Source organism: Onychostruthus taczanowskii, unplaced genomic scaffold (genome assembly GCF_017590055.1).
Source record: "Onychostruthus taczanowskii isolate IOZ18803 unplaced genomic scaffold, ASM1759005v1 scaffold39, whole genome shotgun sequence".
Lineage (NCBI taxonomy): Eukaryota > Metazoa > Chordata > Aves > Passeriformes > Passeridae > Onychostruthus > Onychostruthus taczanowskii.
Genome location: NW_024501348.1, coordinates 5,738,902 through 5,765,262, shown reverse-complemented (window position 1 = coordinate 5,765,262; position 26,361 = coordinate 5,738,902). Strand labels below are relative to the sequence as shown.

The window sequence follows — 26,361 nt, the reverse complement described above, 5'->3', positions numbered from 1 at the left end:
GACTAGGTACTGAGAGTTTAATGGTAAGCTTCACAACAAAACAAAACCTTTTATTTCACCACTAGTCTTGGCTGTTTTGGCAAAGGTTACACTGCTTGCTGTGTGAAGTGGGAGTGGCAACCTTCCAAACCAGGATGATTGGTTTCAAGAGGGACTAGTTAGACTCTCCTTCCCCAAAAGTGCTGGTCTCAAAAGTAGTTTCTGCTGTTGTACAGAAGCATCAGTTTTAAGTCTCTCAGTATAGCAAAGCAATCCTTGAAAGAAACAGATTTCTTTCACCAGTACTGGCATGCAAAATAAGACCATATGTCTAAGCTATAATATGCAAGATTTTCCAAAGACAGTTTATTTTTCTAGTAGGAAATGTAATTTACATAGACTGAACTTTAGGATTCGTTTACAAGATTCATGAGAAAAATTGGCTTCCTTATAGTACAGAAAAAACAGTGCTCACAGGGAGCAAGCTTTAATAATGCAAAATCACCAGCCTTACTGGGGACACCAACCCAATTTAGTTGTGTGTATCTGCCTCTCACAGTGGCCAAGAGAAGTAGCTGACTTTTCTATAACAAAAGTAAGGACAGTAAAGGCATAAGGAGGAGTTGCTTGGAGCTGCTGAAAGAGCACGACAGTAAGCAGAGAAAGCAAGCCAAACTGGTATGGCTGAAAGCAATGGGAATGGAAAAGTTAAGCAGAAGGCCCAAGCAGATGGGGAATGAAGAGCCAGCAAAGCAAGTGAAACAGTAACAGGATTTATTTTCAACTAATAACTGAAAGAGAGCTCAAAGGTAGGAGTCACGGACAAAACAGAGCAAGTCCAACCTGCATAAGGAACACTAAGATCAGAGAACACACACGAATGCAAATGTGAAGGTTGAAGAAATGAAGCTCAGATGAACACAAGAAGGAAAAAACAGGTGCTGCAAGTAATTGTGCCAGAAGAGCTTTGGACTGCTGCAATCTGCTTCACACACACTGCACACACAAAGAACCTTACTTTGCCGTCTGTTCCTAATTATGCCTGGATTGAAAGCTCAAATCACACTGCAAAAGGCAACATTTCTTTTCCCAGGCAGGGGTGGGCAGCATTGTCCCACTGGAAGCTCACAAGGATGAATCCAGAACCCCAGTGGGCTTTCAGCGGGAATTACAAATCGCACAATTTAGAGGGGAATATGAGGTCCCTCAAATAAATCAGGTACCCAAAACACATCATCAATGGGGAAAGCATCTCCCAGTTTGGCAAGCTTTTAAAGCTGGAATCTTGAAATTACTGTGTTGAACCAGAACTATTTATCAGTATTCAGTAAAATGAACGCTTTTGTTTAATAGTTTAAACTAGTCTATCATTAGTAGTACTATAGAAAACATTAAAAATCCCTCTATACTAGATACTCTTAACTTCTTCCACATGTGGGAGAATGAACTGAGAGGCATTTAGAGATTTCTAACCTTTTACATTCTAAAGCAGAGACACAGGTTGTGAAAGGTATATAAATGCAACTCAAATAAACACAGATAATTAGAAAATTCTGATTGTATGTGTCCAGAATCCACATTTATCCTGTTACACATACCGACATATTCTTGAAGAACTAGGTAACTTCCTCCATAGACTACACAATTTGCCAAAGAAACATCTTCTGGCACAAACAACAAGAAGGAAAACACAATTTCGAAGTAAAAGTAATTAAGTCTTAAAGGTTTTAGATTGGGTTGCTACCTATGATACTATGGTATCTACTGTTTTCATTTCTCAAGTGTCAGTGATAGCCAAGTTTGTTACCTAAAAGTAGGTCAGGAGAACCTCTTGGCTGAGCTCATGTAGCTCTGCAGATCAGTAGATCTTGTACTAACAACTGTGTCAAGTTTGAATGCCTTCTCATTCTTTGCTATCAGTTACACTGTTAAAGAAATCTGCCTGTTCAAAACCAAAAACCAGCCAACTCACCTCCTTCTAACAGGAATTTTACATTACAGGAAATTCAGACACCTTCAGAAATAAAACATTTTTGCTTGTTTATCTGTTTCAGATGAAACCTTGAGTGAAAATACACAGCACTGGCAGAAGGCCACAATAAAATTCCAGAGATTAAGCATCCCTTCTAACCCATTAACACAAAACTTATCTAGATCATTACGTATGTTTTCACTCACTTCAGACAAATGCACAACAATATTATAAACATCACCACTGCTTATTCTGTTTACAAAACAACACTTATTTCTTTCTTCTCTTTGCTTTCTGTAAGCTTTCCAAGCATTTGTACTGATTTTAGACGTATGGTCTGACTTCAGGGGTGGATTATTTAATAAAGAAATTGTAACATCCATAAATAATACTGCAGGCAGCTTGAATAAAATCCAAGAAAACGCATCACTGTACGTCTTCTTCTTCCTCCATCATCTCTCCACAAGTCCAACCACATGCTGGGCTCTGAAACAGCTGGCCAGAAATTGAGAATACCTGCTCAGGTTAGCACTATTTGATACATAATTTTCACTGGAGAGGGAGCAGGTCTAGACTGCTTCCTATTGTTTGATTTTTTTTTTTTTCCTCTAAAGAGAGGAAACCACTAAAATATATCCTGAGCTTTCTCCAAAGTTAGACAGGAAAAAAGTCATGCCAACATCAGACAGTTTTAAGGGGCGTTAATTCATACATAGCCAGACATACAATGCCCTACATAGGCTTGTTTTTAGGGGTAGATATATATTAACTGAATCCCAAACTTGTTTCCTCCTTTAACAAGAGCACTCAAAAAAAAAAGGTTTAGTTATTACTTTGTGGATGTAATGAACTCACACATTACTTAATATTTTCCTAGCAGCTAAAGTCCCCATTAAAGCAATTATAAACTTTACGACTAAAGAAAAAAATTTTGCCCCTAAGTTGATAGAATGTCCATGAGAGATCTAAAACCACAGATGACAACACTTTACACTAGTCCCTATTGGGCTGAGAAATGAAAAACAGAACAACAGATAAGAAATAATGGGTTTCTCAGGTTAATATCTTTTTGTAGCACCTAACCTGCACATATTTGGCACTTTGGCTGTAACAAAGTGAAAATAGAAATGCTGTTTTTAACCAGATAATTTACAGTCCCACGTAACCCATAAATCATTGCATACTTAACCATCTGAACCATCCTTACCCATTTTTATTAGCTTTCATTGCTCCCTAGAAGTCAGATGTCACTACTATGAATCAATTGAACAGTCTTTTTTAAAAATATGGGAAAACAGTTAACAACTGGACATAATTTTAAGAGAACAAATGTTTATAATGTAGTTATCCATGAAGTCCAAAACATTATTATATGCACAGAGTTCATGACAGTCACAAATACAAGAGAATCATGCAGCTTGGCAAGGCCTCAAGGAGGTCCACTGGTCCAGCCCTACTCAGAGCAGGTCCAGCTGGGCCAGGATGCTCAAAGTCATCTCCAGGTGAGCACTGACTCTCTCAGAGGATAGAGATTCCACTTCTCTCTGAGAAGCCTCCCACTGCACTTGACTGTCCTCAATTTTTCCTTCTATTTTTCCTCAGAACTATTTCAAATTTCCCACACTCAGACTTGTCTTCCTGGCCTCTGACTCTTCCACTGTGCCTCCAGGTCACCAGGTCTCTTCCTACAGGCCTTCTTTCTACTTGTTTCCTAGCCCGTTCTCTTGCACAGAGTTATTCCATCCTAATTGCTGGGCTGCTCATCTGCCTTTATCTAAATTCATGACATTCCTGTCAGCCCATTTTTCCATCGTTTCTAGGTCACTCCAAAAAGCAGCCTGCCTTATAACATGTGGAGTCCTCAGGCTTGCAGACAGTGCAGCATTACACAGCTCTCTCATTACACAGCTTATTCATACAGATGCTAAATTGTTCAGCCCATTATGCTTTAAGCACAGTATTTCATAATGTGCAATAACAATTTTGTTCTACTTCCCACTGGAAGAGAAATCATAAGTAGAGCATAAAAGTACTGAACTGAGCAGCTCTCAACATAGCTTCCAAGTTTCCTCTCATACAATTAAAATCTAGAATGAGCCATGTGTAATTTCAGTGATACCCCTGTGAATTTTAACTTTCTCCTTGAAGGCTTTTCTCATATCATTGAGATATGTGTTCTTTCCTTATCTTCCCTAGGCATGGTTGGCCTTCCTTCAGCCTCTATTCCCCTGTGGTCTTTGACAGGATTTTCTGGACTGTGGGGTTTATTTGGGTTTGGATTTGTATTTTGTTTCTAAATTCAGGTTTTTTAGAAATTGAAAGTATAAGTTTTCAATAATTCTTTAAAAATGAAAAAAAAAGTTGCAGAAATATTTTTTGAAAGATAATTTTAAGTATTTATTTTCACATTCTTCTTTTGGAAAATTAGTAAGAAGTTCTAAGAAACCTCTTCAAACTTCATCTTTTTCTGGGCAGAATATAGCAGTTAATTTGTTTCTCTGTTCAACAGGTGAATACTCTGCAAAAAAATATGACATAATAAATATCTGATAATTACTAGCAGTTTTACTGGGTTTATTTGCATCAAACTTTTCAATTTTGAGGAAAACTTTTGCAGCATCATCTACTGGTCTTCCATGAAAAAATTTTAGTTGGGATTATGAAAAGTGGGAAAATTAATCTGAATTCATTTTCTCCAATTAACAATATCATGTTATCCAAAGTTTAATGTAAATTAATGTAAATTACTACTGGCTGAAAGATAGACTTCTCATGTTCTTTGTATTGTCCTAATTATAATTAATAATTTATACTATAAATAATATTAATTTGTTTATTTATATTAAATATTATTAATAATGAATTAATATTAATTTATTATTAATAATATTATTAATGATTATTGCTTCTAAGTTAGATCATAGAAATATTTATAGCCTCAATATGATTTTTTTGGTTACAGCATTGTTCTTAGATAATTAGAGACAGATAATTTTTTTCCTCAGTATATGTATTGTGTTTTCTCACATTATTTGACAAATTAGAAAAAAATCTAAAGTCTGACTTTGTAAAAAAATAACATTGCTGGAGGGATTTTTTATGTCAATTCTGAGCCTTGAAGAATTGTAAGCAAAAAAAGAAACAAACAAACAAAAAAGCCGGTGGACACTGCAAAAACATTAAAGAACACTGTTTCTGAGAGGATTATCAAACCTACCAATACTGTATTGTTAAACAGCTCCAATTATCACAGCTCAACAATAATTCAGTATCAGTTAATGGATTTATATATTTTAAGGTAAAATTCCAGAAGAGATCATTTTCATCTGCATACAGAAAAGTAATTCAGAACACTATTTTTTTTAAACACTACCGATGGTAAGAAGTGACAGCAAAGGAGGGGGGAGAGGGTGAGAGAGATGCCTCTCTCAGGGATGTTGCTTCAGCTCAGACTCTGCAGACATCAAGTCCCAGCAGAGCTCTGTGTCTGCTCCTGTCCAACACAGGACCAGCCCACATAAGGCAAACACAGACGGCTGTGCCAGGCTGGATCACATGGAGGGAATCACAAACTCCAGCCAAGCCCCGCTGGATGTGCCAACACAAGAATGCTTTTGGAAGCTCACTTCCTGGTGTGTAAGACAGCAGCAAAGCTACGCTGACAAAACACTTCCTCCTGCAAGGCACACATCCCATCTCCATGAGAGGGCTCTACTGACACAGCTGCTTCAGCAGAGCCTCTGTTCAGCCTTCCACGAAATCACTGCCCATCCCTCCCCAAGAGAACCTTTAAGAGCTCTTCACATCATTGCTATAAAAAACAAAGCGAGTCTGGTTAAACAATTTTTGGTCTGTATCTTGTTTCTGCTCAAGAGTCTGTGTGAACCACCCTTTAAACACATCCACTCACAAAAAAAACGGCTTCAATCTGGTCACACATTTGCAATCAAATGAAATGAAAACTATATAACCCTGGTTAATGCAGTACCATGTCTGAAATTGAGTGCTGTTACTCTCTTTGCTTAAGGGAGAGCCGACAGCAATGTCACCTGTCATTTTTTGAAGCAGAGAAGAGGAAATGGAACATCAGTCAGGACACTTTCCCAGTAGAATGCACTTACACAACCTGAAGTGTTCCAGCCCCTTGAATGAGGTGATTCTTGCATGCACTTCACCAGCTTTCTCTTCTAGAAATACAAGAAAACACCTAACTACTCTGACAGTAAAAAACATTCTGGAAACCTTTTAGGCTGGGACACTTAAAAATGCTGAAGTACACAATTTGTATTCTGCCTTGTTTTCAAAACCCCTCACCAGACCTGCTCTATGTCCTATAAATGAATATTTTACATTGTCAATGATTAGTGTCTGACCATCAGAAAGATTTACAGAACCATGTAAACAATTTTCCAGGTGATCATTCTATTACAGGACTTTTTAACTCTAGAAGTTTTTTTAACTCTAGAAGTTTTTTCCTGGGTACACACACAGCAGTGAACCAAAATAAAAATGAGAGCCTACATCATTAATACTAATGAATATAAACACTTTGAACATATGTTCTTTCCCACACTTCCCATACTATGAGAATTCATGGGAAAGCTGGCCTGCAGATGGTCTTACAAGCTTTCAGAACAGGGTTTACACCTAAAAAGCTGGTTCTTCATTCTGTTCTTCAATTCCACATTTTGGTAAAACAAGCTCTAAGATCCTTTTATTAATTTGTTTTATGGGGTTTGTGCCTTGAATGAATATGCAGAAAAAACGTATTAATGGAGGGCCTACAAATTTTTTTCAAAAACAGCAGGGTTTGGGAATTTAAATGCTGTATTTTGCTGCCAGCATGAGGAGCTGCAGACAGACTAGGATCCTGCCAGCAGGTCAGCAATGGGTAAGGCTGATAGACCAGCCTTTCTCATCCACTGAACCCTAGATCAGATGCAACTGTTTGTATTTGAACCGGCACTAAGCAACAGCAAGACAGATTTTATAACATTATTCTATCAGCTTAATAGCATAAAGGCAGTTAGCTATTTAATTCTTTTTAATGACTCCTATGAAATAGTACTTTATCAAGACATTAGACAGGAAGATAGCAATAGCATCAAGCAGTGGTAAGAGATGCAGGAATTTGAGCACTTGGTTTCATCTCTGTATGTCACTAGTAACATGCATATGTGGACATTGGAACCCACCTAATTTTTAGAACACCAGTTAAAAGTAAGCACAGCAGAAACACTTTCATCACTCTAACTCAGAGACCCTATCCTATATTCACACAGAGCAAGCACTGCTCCCAAGTGAGGTTTTCACTATGTACAAGTGGAAAAAAGCAATACATGTTGTACATAGTGAAAAAATTGACATGTAGACCTGCCTATTTCATCATTACATTCTAGCAAATCACATACTTCTCTCAACTACAGCAAATTATCTGTAGGTAGCAAGCCAGCAGTATTTTAAGTTGCCTTTGCTAGTTTTAACAACTTAGTCAGCTGAGGCGGATGACAGCATGGAAGAGAAATGACAGGACACTCCCAGGAAAGTGCTGCCTGCATTTTGGTGCATGTCAAATCTCACTGATCTTATTACAGGTGAAATTCTCTCACTTCCTTGTTATGAGAAGGATGGTTGCTCAAGCAGAAACAAACCACAGTATATCAGCATTAACTTTAAACCCCAGCAAAATCATAAATTGCATTTGATCAAAGTGAAATTTGTATAAAGGCTATTGTCTTCTCTTGCATGGATTTAAACCACAGCATACATCTGTGTATATTTAAAACATACAATGAAACATTTCTACTGCACTAAAATATGTTGGAGCCTACAGAACTGCCTAAACCCTGACAACTAAAGGCTTTGATCCCTTATTTCTTAATGATACATATTAGGTATATGCACATTAGGTATTTTGCTTGAACTGGAGGCAGACTTTTGAATCAAATTCCCTGGCTGTCACCACTCACTGTATTTCACTCATGTTGTGGAACAGTCTTGTAGCACTTGAAGTGAATTCTTTTTGGATAACAACTAGTTAGAAATAGGTTCCAGGAGTTCATCTAATATGCCTGAACTGTAAGTAGATGTTCAGTTCATGGGATCAGACTACAGTTAGCTCAGAAGTATAAAAAACCCCAAACAAACCAAACACAAAACCACTACAAATATTCCGCTGGCTAACAAAGGAAACAAAACAAACAAAAAAGAAATTAAACAATTTTTAATAGCTCCAAACCTCAACATCTCATTAAAAATCCTTAACATTATATATCGTGGATGTCTGATCTACAGATCTATGCCATTTGCTGTTGAAAATACAGGCCATCAACCACAGCATTTACTACTTGCATACTGTTTACAAATCTATACATGTGAGCACATAACTTTATTTAAGATGTAAGAGATTGGTATGGAAACTATTCTAATATGACCACAGGCTATAGCAAGTGTTATGTTTTTCTCTCCAACAGAATAAAGAAAAATGTCACATTCTTTTTTATTACGTACTTGTTAGATTTCCACTGACATGTTAACATAAGCAAGAATAATATGATTAAATTATTCTGAGTTGTGCAGTCATAAGAATTGCACATGACTCAGAGAAACTGCAAATTCAAAAAAACCAGCTGAACCTCCAACAGGAACTACAGCAACAGATTTTGGCTTTCTCTCTGAAGAACTTCCTGATCAGTGGGGATTCTGACTCATGAAACCTTTTTTTGGTGCTACTTCTACTCTATTATCATTGATTAAGTCAAGTTCAGCCCCAATATGTCTTCTTTATTGCCAGCCAAGCTTTACAGTTTACTCATATCTCTTGTAACTCCATAGTTATCAAACTTCTAGCAGACAAGTTTCTTCTCTAGTCACCAAGATTGCTGAGCCTGTAGGGCTCCAGCTTATTTGAAGGTCTAGAACACAACAAGGAAGGTGGTCAGTTGGCCAGTAAATGCCACAGAGGTTGCTTTAAACCTTTGAAGTAGACAGCACATTCAGCAACCTTTCAGTGCAGTGGGACAATCTTTTTAAGGAACTCAAAGGTAAAAGTATACAGGCATCCCTCTTTCCTCTAGGCTATAGATCCACCAGGCTCTTTTTGATCTGGTTTCATTATATTTGTATATGTTGCAGTATTTTGAAGCTGTCCCTGCTTTGAGGAAAAAGCTGGACTATATAAGCTCCAGGGGTCCTTTTCAACCCAAATTATTCTGTGACTCTGAGTCTCAGTTTCTAAGCTACTATTAGGGCATCCAGAAAATACTGAGAATCCAAGCAAAACCTAAAGCTGTAAAACAGCTTTAAGAAAGGTACTTGGCCTGGGAACAGCTGTGAGCTAAAAATACACAGAAGAAACAGAGAACTAAAGATTCCAAATATCAGAGGCAGAATTCTAGCAAGACCAATTACACCTTTTTTCAAGTGACTGAAATCAGTTATGACAGCAAGACAGAATGCTTTGAACTCTTAACTACAGCAACCTATCTGTAGGTTGCTAGCCAGGAGAGTTTCAAGTTGCCATTGCTAGCTTTTGTATTACTTTATTCAGCAACAGAGGTAGTAGCTACTTTAATAATTCACTCATCTGGAGCAGAAGACAGCTTGACACAGTTCCTGAGAGGGCTTTTAAAAGCTTCCCTTTATGTCTCCTCTGCAGCACACTTGGACTGTGGCTGGCAGTTTAATTTCCAAGCACCAAAACCTGAATGAGCTGAGGAGAGTAAAAACAACTAGTGTATAGAAAATAAAAGAAATAAAATCATCACAGCTTAGTTGCTCTGTAGACCCAGCCAGAAGGTTCTCAATCTGTGAAATTAAGTTCTTTTGTGAAGATGGGATCATTCACTTAGTAGTTATTAGAAGAATTCCTTGAACTTATTATGAACAATTTTGCTTCAGAAACAGCCCCAGATGGCCTTCTCTAGGGCCAGAAAGAGCAAGACTGGATGAGAACTAGAGGGTTCTGATAGACCTTCTGCTCACAACAACTACTTACACAAACAGAATGAACATCTACTGAAGTAAGTATTTCCCCAGCTTCTAGAGGAGCTTCCCTAATTACTCTGTATTTCCTTTACAGAAGCGCTGATTTCAAAATCACACAAACAAACAAAAAAAAAAATTAAAAATCACACTTTTAAAATTCCACAAATAGCAGCAGGGGAACCAAAAAACACAATAACTTCTCTTTTCTTAAAGTATTCTAAAACTTGCACAATATTGCTAAGAGATACCTATTCAACAAAATGCACAAGTTTGACATAGAGGTCATGCACATAGGCAATGTGTATGCAAACATTTCCTCCTCCTGCTGCTGTTTTTATAGGAAGAATATAAATGCTTAGCCAAGTAACTGAAATCTCTGACTGCAGCAGGTGGCAATAACAGTAATCCCATATCAAGCTGACAAACTGTTCTTGTCTGTTCCTTGAGTACATGCAAGGTAAGTCTCCAGATCACAGTTCCCTGTTCTTATGATAGTCTTTAATCTCCTTTGTAGTTATGATATTTTATTAAAAATCCTTTCTTAGGATTTTTCCCCTTCTGAGGAGTTGGGAACTTCAGGAAAGAAATGTAAACAATAACTATTTGCTGCTGTGGAATGTAACAGTAGTATTTTCTATTGGTTTACGTGGATTGTTTTCAATTTATGACAAATCACAGCCACTTGTGTTAAGGCTGTGAGTAGTTACAGAATTTTTGTTATGTATTATATTTTATTTTTATTCTTTGTAACTTTCTGATTTTTCTTTTCTGTTTTTTTTAGTATAGTTTAAATGTAGTATTTTAGTATAATATATAACATAATAAATCAGCCTTCTGAAATAGAATCAAGCCTTGTGTCTCCACACACAGAGAGTTCATCACAACATCCTTCATTTCTGCTAGAAGAACAGGACGAGACACAAACAATCCAGAAGGTTACTGGGAAGTGTCAGAGATTATATAGGAGATTCTGGGTGAACTAGTTAGGGGTGATGCAAAACTGGATTGGCTTTTCACAAATTAGGAAGACCTGACTGAGGATACAATAATCAATGCCAGCCTTAGATGTAATGACCATGAACTACTACAGTTCAAGATCACAAGTGAACAGAAAAAGGCAAGCAGGAAATCACAGACTGGACTTAAGCCAATGATAAATAATCCCTGATCAACCTGATTGCCTTCTGTGGTAAAATGACTGCACTTACAGACAAGTGAACATAGACTATGTCATTTATGTCACTTTAAGGAAGGCTTTGACAACTGGATCTGAAAAGATCCATGCACCCAAGTTGGGATACTACAGTGTAAATGGGTGGGCAACCAGATGGGTAAAAGGCTGCTGTTGGATGATGGGGCTAAAAAGGAATCAGTTAATGGGTTTCACTGCACCTCCCATTAAGATTGCTTCAGGAGTCTGTAACGGGACCCCGTCCTGTTTAACATCTTTATCAACGACCTGGAGAGGGCATGGAGCACAAAATCACCAGGTGTGCAAGTGGCACCACACAGGGGCAACTGTGGATATACACACACCCAAGAACAGGGCTGGCATCCAAAGGGACTTAGCCTGGAGAAATGGGCTGACAGGAACATTACGAAATTCAACAAAGACAAATGCAAAATGCTGCAATCCAGAAAGTAAACAATACAGGCTGCAATGATTCAGGCTGGCAACAGACTGACTGGCTGGGAAGAAGTGGGTCTGTCAAAAAGGACATGGTGGACAGCAAACTGAGCAGGAGCCACTGGTGTGCACAGGCAAAGGCAGCCAATAGTATCCTGGGCTGTATCAGCAGTAGTATGGTATGACACGGGCTGAGGGAAATGACCACTCTGCTTACTTGGCACTCATTAGACTGCAGAGCCCAACTCTGAGTCCCTAAAGACATTGATAGACTTGAGCAAGTTCAGTAAAGGGCCCCCAAGATGATTTGGGCTGAAGCACATCCCCAGTTATGGAACTAAGCTTTTTTAGCCTGGAAAAGAGAATGTTTTGGAAGGAACCTAAGAGCAGCCTTCCAGCATCTATGCAGAGGCTGTCTAGAAGACAGATCCAGGCTCTCTACAGCAGTACACAGCAGAAGGACAAGAGACAACAAGCATAAGATAAAAGAGAAGCTCAGACTAAATATAATGAAAAAATAAATTTCTCTTGAGTGCAAACACATACAGAGGTTGCCCAGAGAAGCTGTACAGTTTTTATCTTCGAGATTTTCCTGACCTGACAGAATACAGCCCTGAGCAACCTGTCCTGTCTCCATATCTGACCCTGCCTTGAGTAGGAGGTTTGACTTCTGAGATCCCTTTTGACAGCAATTACATTCTGGTTTTATAATAACATTTCACTCACATTCCCTGTGATATTACAACCATCTTTCACTAAGCAGCATTCAGACAACAATCTTCACAGAAAAAAGGATTATTTCAAGAAGCACCAGTTTTTAGCAACATAAAATAACTGATTCATGAATCTGGGACAAAATATTGCAAAGCCTCATTGAGACAGGCCAATTTCAGTGCAATATACAATAAAATACACCCCAAAAAATTTCCCCAAAATTAAACTAACATGCTTTGACAAAACTTACTGTACAGATAAAATGTCAGAGCACTGACTAAATTGGGTTAGTTAAATAATGGAAAACATTCATTTGAGAGATATTTGAGAGACATTGAGACATTTGAGAGTAAAAATACTCTCTTTGCAAGGTCCTTAGCATGGAAAACTCTAAGAGAGGGAGTACTTTTGTTTACAAGGTATTATTTTAAAACCAAGACATGCTGTTGTGATTACTTCAAATACTGCAGTCCCATAAGCCACATCAAACAAAACCACTCAATGGTTAACATGCATTTTCCTTTAACTACTCATTTCAAGGCAGAGTCAAACACCAGCAAACACAATCTAGAGAGGCTGAGGCTCTCTTTAAGATATGACCCAAAAGAAGTTTCCAGCCAAAACAGGTTCTGCTCCTGCAAACATTTATTTTGTGTTGGAAACAGAAATCCATTTGCCTATAACAACATATAATGTGAAGTGAAGAAAGGACAGGGCAGGTAGAAAAAATTTCTCTTCATACCATCTTTAACCCAAGCTGCATTTCTCACAGCGCTAGCACAACACCCACAGCACCAAAATGAGACTAATGACGATTTTACTATTATAATTATTTATTAGATTTGCTGAGGACAACAGATGCAGGGAATGCAGAGCAGACTCACCAAAAGAGATGCAGCTTTGGATCCCTACAGCTGTATGTCTAATACTGCCCTATTGCTCTGTTCTCCACACGGCAGCTTCTCCTATGTAAAGTAATGAAGTGTAAGTAACAGGTCAGTACAAGATAAATGGGGCTTTTATGCATGTGCCACATTTCCTCATGGTAGCTGAAAGATTATTTCTTTGTATTTTAGTAAATAGATGCATGTAAGTATTTTCAGGGACAAAAAAAATGCTTACCGTGTATACTTTGAGAGTTGCACTGCTGGCAAGTTGGAGCACAGCCAGACAAGCATTAGTTTTCTGCAGCAACTTAAATAATTATTTTCAGGATTAGATTCACAGATATCAATTCTTCATGTAGGCTTTATGGTCACTGCTGAAACCCATAACAGAAAAAAGGAATCCACTTTGAATTAAGAAATTATTACAAAATAGGAGCGTATTAGGATATCATTCAATATTTTGATGTCCAAATAGATTCATTTTGCCAACTGTTAAAACTTCACTGAGTTATCTTTCAAAGAAAATCTTATTTTCCTGGGTATTTACACTAGAGAAGTCTGATTCCCAAGAATATCATAAGAAAGAAAATGTATGCAGCTCCTTCTATTTAGAAGACATACACATGTATTTGTTTTAGCACATTTTAGGAAAGAATCAAAAAAACTTTAAAAGTTATCTTTGACAGTAATAGCTCCAGCATACAAGGTGGTTTTATTCAGCCTTTATACACAATTTTTGTGCAGGACAATTTCTCTAGGGAATAAACATCAAAATTCTTAAGTCTGGGAAAACAGTGGGTGTCAGATTTGTATCACCTCTACCTATTCAGTAGCTAGCAAAATCGTCAGACAGCTAAATATACCCTTAGAAAGTCAACCTTCATTCACATCATGACATGCATTTAAGTCCTGGAGACAATTCTAGCTTCTTAAAGAAGTGAAGTTTCACTGAGTTAAAAACGACTGAACAGTGCCTAGCTGGAGGTTAAAATACCTTCTCTTGCAGGAAGTATTGACCTGAGTTTCCCCAGGCACTCAGGTGATAAATACTGAACACTTCTCACCTCTTCTCCCCATTTAGCTGGAAGGGAGGCAACCCTCAGAATGCTGCCCAGGACCAGGAGGCTTAGAGGAGGCAGCCAAGGGTCAGCTACCACTTCATCTAATTGGAACTAATCTGCATGTTACAGCATGGCCTGCGGCCAGGAGCAGGTTTAGCTACACAGATGGATGAGTTCTTCCTACCTATTCAGATCTTCATTTTCCCCCCACCGCATTCAGTATGGGCCATGATTTGCAGTCCTGTCTAATGGATTTTCATGGATCTAGGAAACTGTATGTTCAGGAGACTGCAAATCCATTAATACCCCCTCTACTTTTAATTGCAATACAGCAGAAAGTAAAAGGACATGGATAAAATATGTCAGGACTTACAGATTCAACATGGGTCTACTTAGATATGACTTTTAAAGAACTATCAGCTTGCTGACTGATTACTGCAAAAACTAAAAGATGATTCCCCCCACCAAGGAAAGAAATTGTATATAGAAACTAGATTATAGCAGTATAAAAACAACAATGTAAACACTATCTAAAATGACTAATTATACAAGACCAAGTACTTCATATTAGTTTTCATCCTGAACATTTCTCAAATGCTGTTTCCCTATTCAGATGAGAAAACTAAATTACTAACATTTAATATTCTTAGTGCATGACCTAGTTTCCAGTCCAGTGCCCAATCTACTACAATATTTTGTCTCTTGATAAAGCAGAGCTCAGTAATTAAGGGGGGAAAATGTGTGTACTCATACGCATTACAGAGTTCTGAAGTAAGACAAAAAAAGCTTTTAAAGATTTGTCAAGTGTACCTCAAAGCAACCCAGAAAGGGTGTCAGCCACCCCCCCTGTTTAAATTACTGGTGGTAAATCATGACAACTATATGATGCTTTCCTATATTCATCTAGTCTTCTTACCTCCATTTTAACCACTACTCCTTACTATAGAATACTTAGAGGACTTGGTAACTATAAACCAAAAGAAAGTTACTTCTTGCCATAAATGACACAAAGTTCAGGAAGTTTAGGAAATAATGTTAGTTTGAAGGATGAGCGTCTTTATCCTAGAGTAATATTTCTTTTCCCAAGAATTACACCTCAAAAGAAAGCACTCACTTTTTATTTCCTACTTGGTGTTTATCCCTGTACTCCAAGAAGCACAAGAGCTCAGTACGACAAACAGCCTGGCAGGAGCTCAGAGGCTCCAGGTTCACACAGACTCCTGACCTGGAACACTTTGCTCTTACAGCAAACACAACACGAGTGGCTACAAGACAGAGCCACACTGGTTCTCTTTCCCCAGGTAAGATGAAAAGTGAGATGCTCTGTTTTTTTCTGAGCTTAGATAAGTGTTCCTTTCAAGAAGTTGTTGAGGATGAGTGCTGCAAGCCCTCTTGGTACTGCACAGTAAGACATCTTTGTCTTACACAGTAAGACATCTTTTCTGATACCTCTTTACTCATTCAGATTTATTTATTTATCCCCAGCTACAATAGATGCACTTAGTTGATCCATTGTGTTGTGCTAAATGTAAGAATTGCCATGCTCTATAGGAATTAAAAACCATAACTCAGAATTAGCAAGCTATTTTTTTATCTGACCCTTGACTGACCTAAAAACCAGGCAGATGCCAAATCCTCTATTACATGAACAAGAGTAATGCTTTATCCAGATTTCATTTACAGAAAGCTATGCAATTGGTAAGCCTCAACCTCAGAGAATCTGTCATGAACTCTTGTCTTAACGAAAAGCAACAAATACAAAAACAGATAAACCACACTGATTTTATGTTCTCCCAAGACTATAGTAAGTCATAAATTTGCATGACTGCATTTCAAAACACTCCTGGGACAGAGGCAACTTGAAACATACCAAGATGATGTCTTGGAATTGAAAGGACAACTGTCCCACATGAGCTCCAGCCAAAGCAAGAGAAGAATTTCAGAGAAACCTTTGGAATTAACATGTCAAGCAGTCACCTAAAACATATGATCTGAGGAAGACTGAAACGACTGGACAGAGATAAGAAAAAACTGCTGCAAGGTCTCACTCCTGCAGAAGGCCCAAGAGCCTGAATCCCAATCCCTTGAAAGAAGCCTCTCCATTCTTACCCAGCCCTTCTTTCTATGAGATAACTTTTAAAACTGGCTCATGCCTGGGGTAAACCAAAGCTACACAAACCTAAGGACCTTAGGGAACTGCTACAGCACAAAATCAAAACTTTGAAATTAATTTTCACGGTTTTTTTCTATTTTCCTGTAAATAGCAGCAGATAATCTCTACCTTTCAATAGTAGAGATTCAAGTCAAATCAAAACGTTAAGTGCTTTGGCAAACTCAGTTATTCATTTTACTTGGACAATACTATGTTCTTCTATTCTGACATTTATCTGTAACTATTGAATTCTCTTTTACTATTTAGGTAAAGAGGCTTTACTGTCTCTTTCATAAATACATCCCACACACATAAATCTTCTTTGTAAAGTCAGGTATCTGGAGGATGAAATCCAGTAAGTCAGCCAGACACCAGTACCATAAATGTTACAGCATGCTTCATAATCACTACTATGCACTCCCTTCCAGCACTGATTTAAGGCAAAGATTTTTTTTTCTTTGTCGTTAAAAAGCCAGAATTATTTTTGCCTTTGTGGAAAAAGGAATTATGTATTTCAAAATAATTCTTGCTCTTCTCATGCAGAGCAGTACTATCTAAGCTCATGCCAAAAGAAAACTTAAAAGGGTATCTCTCACAAGGGACAAGAGGAAGAAAACTAAACTGTGATATCCAATCTGCACTGGATACCAAAATGATTCCATACCTCATAGCACCTACTCTGTTATAAAGATAAACACAATTCATTAATAAGACAGATGAATCTAAAATACTAACAGAAGACTCAAGACTGCATCTATTTAAGCAGTTACATTGAACCAAAGGTGTTTGCAATTTTTCAAATCACTTCTAATGATAAGAGGGATAAGAACAAGCAGAACAGTGATTTAGTTTTAATATTAGACTTTGTTTTTTGAGGGAAAAAAAAAAATTCTAAGCCAGAAATGGGTAACAGATGCTACTCAAACAAAGCAAGCAAAACCTAAGCATAAACATGCAATGATAAAATTCATGGTTGCTCTATGCCTCACTTATATCTTAGGACTGAGGAATGTGCTTTCTGAGCTCCCACACCAGACAACTACATCCTGACATATTTCCACATCTTTGGCTGAAAGTCTGAAGTAATCAGATCATAAGAGCTTTTTTCCCTTCAGTTCTATGTTATGTGTTCTTTATGTATATAAAAAGCACTTCCCCTGCTTCCTCTGTACTGTAAACAAATTCAGGCCCTGCTCAGAGTATTATGTTTCACACAGAAATAGGCACTAACAGCGTTCAAGTAAATTACAAACACTGATTTGAACAGAAAGTACACAGTGGCCTGCAAGGACTGCCTCCAGGGTGCCCCGTGACCTCCTTCTTCTAAGGCAGGATTTTTGCTTCCGGAATTATGCAACAAATTACATTAGCAAAGCTTAAGACCAAAACATGTTTCCTTATGCATGCAATGCAGGGGTTATTTTTCATTAACTCCTAAAATAAGCTACACCAAGGAATATGCATAAGTAATTCTCAGACAAAATTAGAGACCTGTTTTTAACAGAAACAAATTTAGCTTTCTCCACAGCATTTTTTATCACTGAAATTAACCAAAGATTTGGATTGGTAAAGTCATCTTAACTAAACATAAAATGAGATACTGTAATATTTATCACTTTAAACAAATTAGTCAGACTAGCCAAAACCACTTACCTTGCAAACTATGAATATTTCAACATTTCTTTCTACACTGGCTTCTAGGAAACAAGCAATCTGTGAAGGTTAAAGGAGCTCAGACTCTCCAGATGACAATGGGTTGTTTTTTTTGGTATTTTTAAGGATTAATGCACCAGGATTAATGCATTATTAATTTCATGACAGTTTTGCAGCAGCTTCCTCTCTTGAATCCTTCTATCATTCATTTACACTACTAAAACTGGTTTTAGGGTCAGGTTCTTAGGTCTTTCCCTAATACCTCCTACACAAATTTATCATCCTTATAAATGCCATGAGCTTATTTATGAGAATGCTCCAACCCTTAGCTTTCCTGTCAGCTCCAGCTCCTGGAGCTATCTGTAATGTGTGTCACACTGACAGTCCTTTGAGGCAACCTTAAAATTCCTACTGTCATGCTGCACATCACAAAATCAAGAAAATTAGTCATAATGATAACCCAACACATAATTACACAGCAATTTTCTTATTTCTCTGGAAGCATATAATTTCATTCTAGAAAAAAAAAAAGAAAGAAATATTTTTAAAATGCAAATTCATGGAGATTCAGTATCAATATGCCTGACAGCAATCATTTACTTCTCAATTAAAGGTATAAATTTGCTGCTGAGGGGAGAAAGGTTAAGGTAAAGAAGAGTGACCAACACAGCAGCCCAATCTATGAAGGCTGCATAGGGTGAATAGTAATAAAAATTATTCAATTTATTTTGACAATTTCTTAAAGCACCTATTAGATGGCTTCCCCATCTTCCTTGACTCTTCATCCATGACTTTGATTTTTTTTTTGTTTTAAGATGAACAGACATACAACACAATCCACAGAGAGCTTGCACAGTTGCAATTTCAGAACCAGAAGTCACTTCATAGGTTTTGAGAATAGATACCAACAATAAATAACACTTCTTAATATATCAGTTGGGTAAGGTAGATTTCTCATGACTGCAAGCCCTTCCAGAAAGCAGTGCTGGTGACTGTGTACGATACTCTTCTCCCTGAATGGTACGGCAGAACATCCTAGCATCAAGCCAAATTCATCCTCTGCCTCTTAATAGAAACCATTAGCATCTTTATTTAAATATTTGAATTCCTACATCAGGTAAAACACTTGAAGCACCAAAGCCTTTCCCCAGTCTCCTGCAATTTAATGCATAGCCTTGCTACTTCTACCATGGGGACTTGTTCCAAGTCCCACCTATCCTACTTTGTAGGTACATATTTGTTGAGTCATTTTTGTCTGCAGTTTCCTGAACAAATTTAGGCTACCATATATTACAAACTGTTAATCCTACCCATATTCTATTGCCTTTTTCCTATAACAGATTTAGCTCCTTGGTGTTATATTAAATCAGACAGTACAGATAATTTCTGTAAAACTACTCCTAGTCACAGGCCAGGCCTGATCTGGGCACAGAGAAAGCATCTCCATGAATGACAAGAAGATTCAAACAAAGCTTAACTAATGACCTACTACCAACAAATTTTATTATAGTATAACCAATCTCATTAGACAGGCACACAAACCAATAGTGTTATTTCTGTTATTTTCTGCACTTTCCATGCTAGTCTTCCAGCCACGATGGGCCACAGACCACACCATCAACCTCCAAGGGAGCACAAATGACACCTTACAGGACCTCTTCAGATTTGCAGTGAGGACAAACCACTTGCTACTGCAGCTGAAATCCCAGGATCACATCCTCTATGAATGATCATTTTGAAGCTTCTTCAAAACAGCTGTTCCACTAAAAATTCTCAACTATAAACTGGAAAAAACTCAATGAAGGACCTAATTGAAGGGTATAATACGCTCTTTCAGACCTCCAGAGCCTGGAGCAAGGAAACCTTTGGCATGAAACTCTGCATCAACTCATGCAGGCATGGGCAACAGCAGGCAGAAGCAAGCAATGAATGAAACACACAGCCCACCTGAGCAGGCAAGGAAGGAAAGCATGACAAAGCAGAGATGGCACATTTTAACCTCTGGTCATTGGTTAATAAGAAACATTGGTGTCACACACAGTTCTCTTCCTCCTCCCCTCCACAACGTAAGCAGGGCTGAGGGGAGGGAACCTTCTGCCTCCTACAGCGGCAACTTCTGGTTTTTTCGGCAACAGCTCAATACAAGACACTGATTCAGCAGAATTGGATAAATAAAGTACAGAATGCAAAGTAAGAACTTCTGTACTCCAAGATACTCTCTGCAGTTTATTTTACCTAGACAGAAGTAAAATTTCTCAGTGAACTCTACTCCTATTTACTGTCAGCATCCATAAGTAGGATTAAAAAACAACGCTCAAGTACTCTGGCCAGCATCTCTATAAAACCTACTGTCAAAAGGCACATTTAACTCAATTTAAATACAGAGATCCTGTTTACAAGGTGCTCTGTGCCAAGATTAATGTTTCTATTCAAGTAGCATTTATAACCAATGGCTATAGGATTTCTCAATCAAAAGTAAAAAGGTTAATTTTGTATTCAACTACTGAAGTTCACAAGAAAATTACACAACTGAAAATAGTTTTTAATGCCTGAAGCAGATTTGCAGGAAAACAGTTCTAAGTTTCAGCTTCCTGTGACAACTTATACCACTATTCAGTTGCTATTAATGCTTTTTAGCTTAGTGCATAATGTCTTCTCCTTCATTTTATTTGCTTTTAATTCAAGTCACAGAACTTTGTTCCCAACTTGCTGTCTCAGCACTGTTTCATAACTGCAAGCAAAGAACTGGAGGCCAACAGGAAGAAAAGAACGTAACACCAACCACAGCGACTCACCTACTAGGTCAGGAGCAAAGTATTGGAAGCAATGAACTCTGCGAGCTGTATACATTAAAGAAGAAGATAGTGATAAAATAATAGAATAAAATAAATACTAGAAGAATAGAAAAAATAAAATACTAGAAGATAGTGATAAAATAATCTGATTTAAACACTCTGCTTTTTCCAAGACTTTCTCCTTATTAATAGTATACAGGACAACCTGCCTTAAAATAAGAGACTTGAAAAAAAAGCACAGAATTTATTTTTAAAGCTTCTCCACACATACTGAAAATAAAAGCAGTCATACAAAAGACATCCCGCATGATTGCTCCTCGCTCACACCTCAACAAGGTGTTTACAGAAAGGAGGAATACACTACCAGTGTGACAACCTCCTCACCCAGCCCTGTGGTACCCACCAGTGAGCCACTATCAAGCTCACACCCTTGCCCAAAACCCAAGCACACAAGGTGGCTGCATTCTGCCAGTCTGCAACTTATGATCCTGATTGTTAAAGAGCAAACAGTTCTTGTACAAACCAACTTCACACTTGAAGAACCTCCTGTTTTAAGTTGCCATTTCACAGAACAGCAACTAGTGTTGGATATCCCAGTAAGACATAAAAAATGTAATGCTTGTCAAACACATGGGCAAAATTGATAGACATTCACTCTAAAATGCTTCAAAGACCAGATTTATTCACTTTTTGTGCTAGCACAAACACTATACCACACTCTTGTCAAAGACCTGAAAAATCATGTGGTTATAAGATCAGAATTGCTCTGCTATATGATCTGGAAAAGATAAGAACCAAGAACAACTACTTTTAAAAACTTCAAAGTTTTAAAGGGCAAAAAGTTAAAGGAAGTACAACACAGTAAGAATGATCTACAACTATACTAAAAATAATTCCTCAGATTATACCTTTAACTTTCACATGGAACTAACAATCTTCTCATATAAAAAGCACTCTCATTCCTACTACCACTTAAAATTAAACAAGCCCTTGCAATATGAAGTAACTTCCAGAAAATCTATCTCATGAATTAATTATGAATTGTAGATAATTCTAATATGCAATTTAAAGAAGTGTTTTCCTTCTCCATCCCCAATGTCATCGGCTTTCTTCGAGAATAGCTATCTACAGATAAGGCAATGGCAACATTCATTGGGCACTGACCACTCCACAAGACCCACCCAAAGCACACACAAGTTTAAGACGTGAAAATACGAACACTATCTGTGGAAGGAAAAGTAATTTTCTACTGCTTGATATTTGATAAAGGAATAGATTTATTTAAAGGAATTTCTTAAATGCTTCTTCTATTTTACCCATCAGACAGAGAAAATCTCCCTGGAATACTTCTGATTTTTTACTGATTTTTGGGTTTTCTGAGACCTGTTGCAGGGTTGCCCACTAATGTCAAAGTCATAAAACCTTTTTCATATGTCACCCAAACAAAATCAAATTTGCTTTTATAGAGGCAACTAGTTGTGTACAGAACACTCTGTATTTCACAAGCTTGCTCATCCCACTGTCTGAAATGTAGAGCAAAATGGGAAGTCCGTGAGTCTCTCTAAGAAGTGTGCAATTGATTTTTAGTAAATCAGTACACCTAGCATGTGTAAACCGATAGGAGAGATATACATTCATATCTTAATGACCCTCTAATCACCTGCTCATTCCCTCAGCCTGGAGCTGATTATTCACCAGAGGCACCTTCACTCTTCTGCCTCTCCTCAGGGTTCCAGTTGAGCCACCGTTAGAAATAATGATGGGATGAACGGACCTTCGCTCTGCTCCAGTATGGTCCTTCTAGAGTACACCCCACAGTAAGTCAAGGCACTGACAATCAACTCCAGCCAGCAACTATGTCACTTAGTGGGAACCTGCTAAGGTTCAGGGGCATTACATCTGGGAGACATAAGGGTAAGACACCAATGCAATTGCAGCTGGGATGGACACTGAGTGCTCTCAGATAATTCAGCAGCCCTATCAGACAGTCTGTACTGAAATTCTACAGTGCTTTAGTGCAACTTGAATAAAGAGAAAGAAAACAGTTTACACACACATTATACTCAGCAATGACAACAGCAGTCACTCAGTGGAGGAGTTAAAATTAGATAACTAGGGAGGAGAAAGAGCCCTCCAGCACTTAGATTTAATAGAGTCACTTATTTACTGCTCACTGAATTGCTCTGCAAGAATATAAAAGCAGCCTGGAAACAAAGCATTTCTCCAATGGCAAAGTTTCTCAGTCAGGGAAGAGTTTACACTTGGCAACCAATACAGGCTATTGGGAAAGTTTTGTATTGAAATACGTGATTGTCTATCTTCACACCAAGATTCTGAAAATAACTAGCTTACAGGAAAATATGATTTGCTTAAATATTAAAAGGTAAAAAATTAAAGATGAAACTGCAGTGTTAAACTGTTTGCGAGCCTTAAAATTGTAAACTTGTCCACTGAACGAAGCATGCATGAGATTTACAGTAGGGAAAGAGCAAATTACTTCCACACTTCTGTAGCTCATCAGCTGAAAGAGCAAACAACTCCCAGCCAAATCTATTTCAGTGGAAAGAAGTGAAACTGTGTTTGTTTTCCTTGCAATTGCTATTTACAATGTGTTTGGTTGCCTAAGGGAAAAAGACAGACAATTACCAGAAAGGTTCTAAATATACTTTTAAACACTAACAGCCTAAAATTTCAGACAATAAACTGAGTTACAATTATTGTCCATATACTTGGACACACATCCTCAAGTAATTAAATTCAGTCTGTTACGATCCACTGTTTGACATGATTTTTGATGTATCACTGCTGCTGAGATGGCACAAACCATTCAGGGACCCAAAATGCTTTGTAGGGGGTGGGGAGGGAAGGGAGGGAAAACAAATCACAAAACCACCAAAGATTTTTAATTGAACTTTTTCCCACTGAAGATTGGACATGTTTGTGAATTACTAACATAGTCAAACATTAAGGATTTACAAATGACATTGCCTGGGGAGTCAGTTTTGCCATCCAAGTAAAAGTAAAGGCCAAGCAAAAAATAAGAAATTTGAGTTTACCCTGGCATTCACACACCCTTTTCTCTCAAAAGCCAGAAAGCTTAAGTATAAAAAGGGAGAAGTGTGCAGAAATACAGTTTTATTGTTTAATGAGTGGGACACTTAAATGGAGCACCTAAATAGAGATAGGGTTTTGGGACTGAGTTTTCTGTTTTGATTGGGGTTTTTTCTTTTTAAATCTAGCACTTATTTCTTCTTACATCTGTTTTTAAAGATGTTCAAGTATGAATGGTTCCATGTAAAATTTTTAATTTGTCTGAGAAAAGGAATGTGTTACTTGAGGACATAGGCCCCAAGCTCCCACATCCTGAAGCCTGCAAGCTGAAGCTGGCAAGCAGGTAAAACAATTCAGTTTTACCTGCTTGCCAGGGTATCTGTCTCTTAAGAGACTCTGAAAACATCATTTGCCTTCCTTTTCTACAAGTCACTGCTAGATACCACTATTTAGTACTTACAGTCTACTTTTGCCACATAAGTGCAAATAGGCTGCTTAAAACTTGCACCAAATCCAAAAGAAAGTGCTGATCCTAAGAAATTGCAACTCCTTGACAGGGCCAAGATAGCAGAAAGTTCTGGCACCTTGCAGGACTGCAAGAAATCCCTGTACTTTAGAATCATTAAAGGAAATATTTTATCTACTTTAAATTAAATTTTCAGCAACCTGATGCTTGTTTAACAGCCTTGACAACAGAGAGTGAACTGGGAGTAGCAGGTCCATGTGTGCAGGCAGGCCACAAGCTATCAAACTGGCAACCATGTGAACAGTCCTCGACATATCTGAATTTGGTGAACCTACACAGAATCAAATATACACATATTAGGGTGTGGGTGTACATACATATATTAGGGTGTAGTACATCTACACCCACAAACATATCACCTGTCTCTGTCACAAAATGGGATTACCTGTCCTACACCACACCAGGACCAGACTTTTCTCACAGGCACAAAGCCCAGATTTTGCAGCTGAGCATTTCTAACATCAAATTCTGTTTACTGGTAATGAACAACTATCTTTTCCTGCTTCTCTGCTTTATGGTACACATGTGCTATACCACCACTTAGAGAGTAAGAAAGAATAAGGCCTAACCCACAAAGAGCATGGTGCTAACCCACCAAGGTTGGCAGTCTGATCTTCACACAGGCCATTCACTTAAGAGCCGGACTTGATAATCCTTGTGGGTCTCTTCCAGCTCAGAATATTCTGTAACTCCTCTCTCCTGTATATCAAAATCAAGCAATGCCCTTCCTCTTTAGCACCTCATCTGTGACGACCCATCCCTACTGTACGCTGTTCAGAGGCAAGATGTAAGGTGCGTGAGCATCGCAGTGAGCCTGCCTCTGACTGCCCTTCAGTCAATGCATTTTAGAACAGGCCCCTTTTCATTTCTTTAAACAAGGTGAGTTTTCTGTTGGGTTGGCCTTCCTGGTTACGCTGAATCAGACTTTTTCCATGAATATTACAGCTGCTTAAACACAAACTCAAGCAAAACAGCCTGGTTTCTTCTTGGGAGAGCTATATTTTGGTAAATTTTCCTTTCTCCTGACCTCAGGAGACCTTCTCAGGCCTACACAGACTTAAAACAGCCTCTAAGGAAACTTTGTTGTCAAGCACCAAGACTAATAAAAGCACTATTCATCTAACTTACACATGGACCTTTTAGTGATGAGTCAACCTGTCCAGTAAAACGAGAGACACAGTTTTTGTCAATTTATCCAACTCAGCAATAAACAAAATGACTGTATATACATTCTAATGTGGATGTACAAGTCAGAGCACCATTCCAGTTAATGTGCAGGGTGAAATCTGGAGGTAAGGGTCTGACCAAGGCTTCATGTGCTAGGTGTGGTTTATTATCTACTTTTAACCAATTTTCATTTTAGCAGTAAATTCAGGGCTTGTCATACCAATTTAATTATTCTATTATATGAACTTTGCATCTTTATCAGGCAGTTGTGCAAACACTTCTCTACTCAGCTTTATGTTTCTCAGATTAGTTTTACAAGCTTAGAAAGTTTGATGAAGCTGAATCATCATTCTTAAGCACACTGGAAATGTGTCAAAAAGGTTTTGCTGTGCTATGGCATCTCTCAGAAAAGCTGACTGCATTAGCTGATGCAGAGCGGGGAGGAAACTGCAGTTGCATTTTAGAGCTCCAAGAGGAATAGTTGCGATAAACACATTTTCCACCCTGCTAGAGGAGAAAACGCAGGGCAGCCACTTCTACCCGCAGGAAACGAGGTGGGGCATCCGTGGAGAAGAGGATTGGAAAAGAAGGAGGGTACCGGGAAAACAGAAGCACGGCAGCAGGAACTCGCATCAGAGCGGCGTAACTTTCAGCAGCATCCTCCTCCCCGTGCTGCTGCTGCAGCTCCTATCCCCTGGGGGCCGCCGAGGGATGGCTCCGCGGCCCGGGCCCGCAGGGGCGGCGGCGGGAGGGCACCGGCCGCCCCCCGCCGCCCGGAGGAAGAGGAAGCG

At 38.3% G+C, this 26,361-nt stretch overlaps 1 protein-coding gene across 1 annotated transcript in view; it reads right to left on the bottom strand.

The window, feature by feature from the left end:
- The window catches only part of ME1 (malic enzyme 1), a 155,475-nt gene that overhangs the window by 128,296 nt on the left and 818 nt on the right, over nt 1–26,361 (bottom strand). The gene's annotated exons all lie outside the window — the stretch shown is intronic.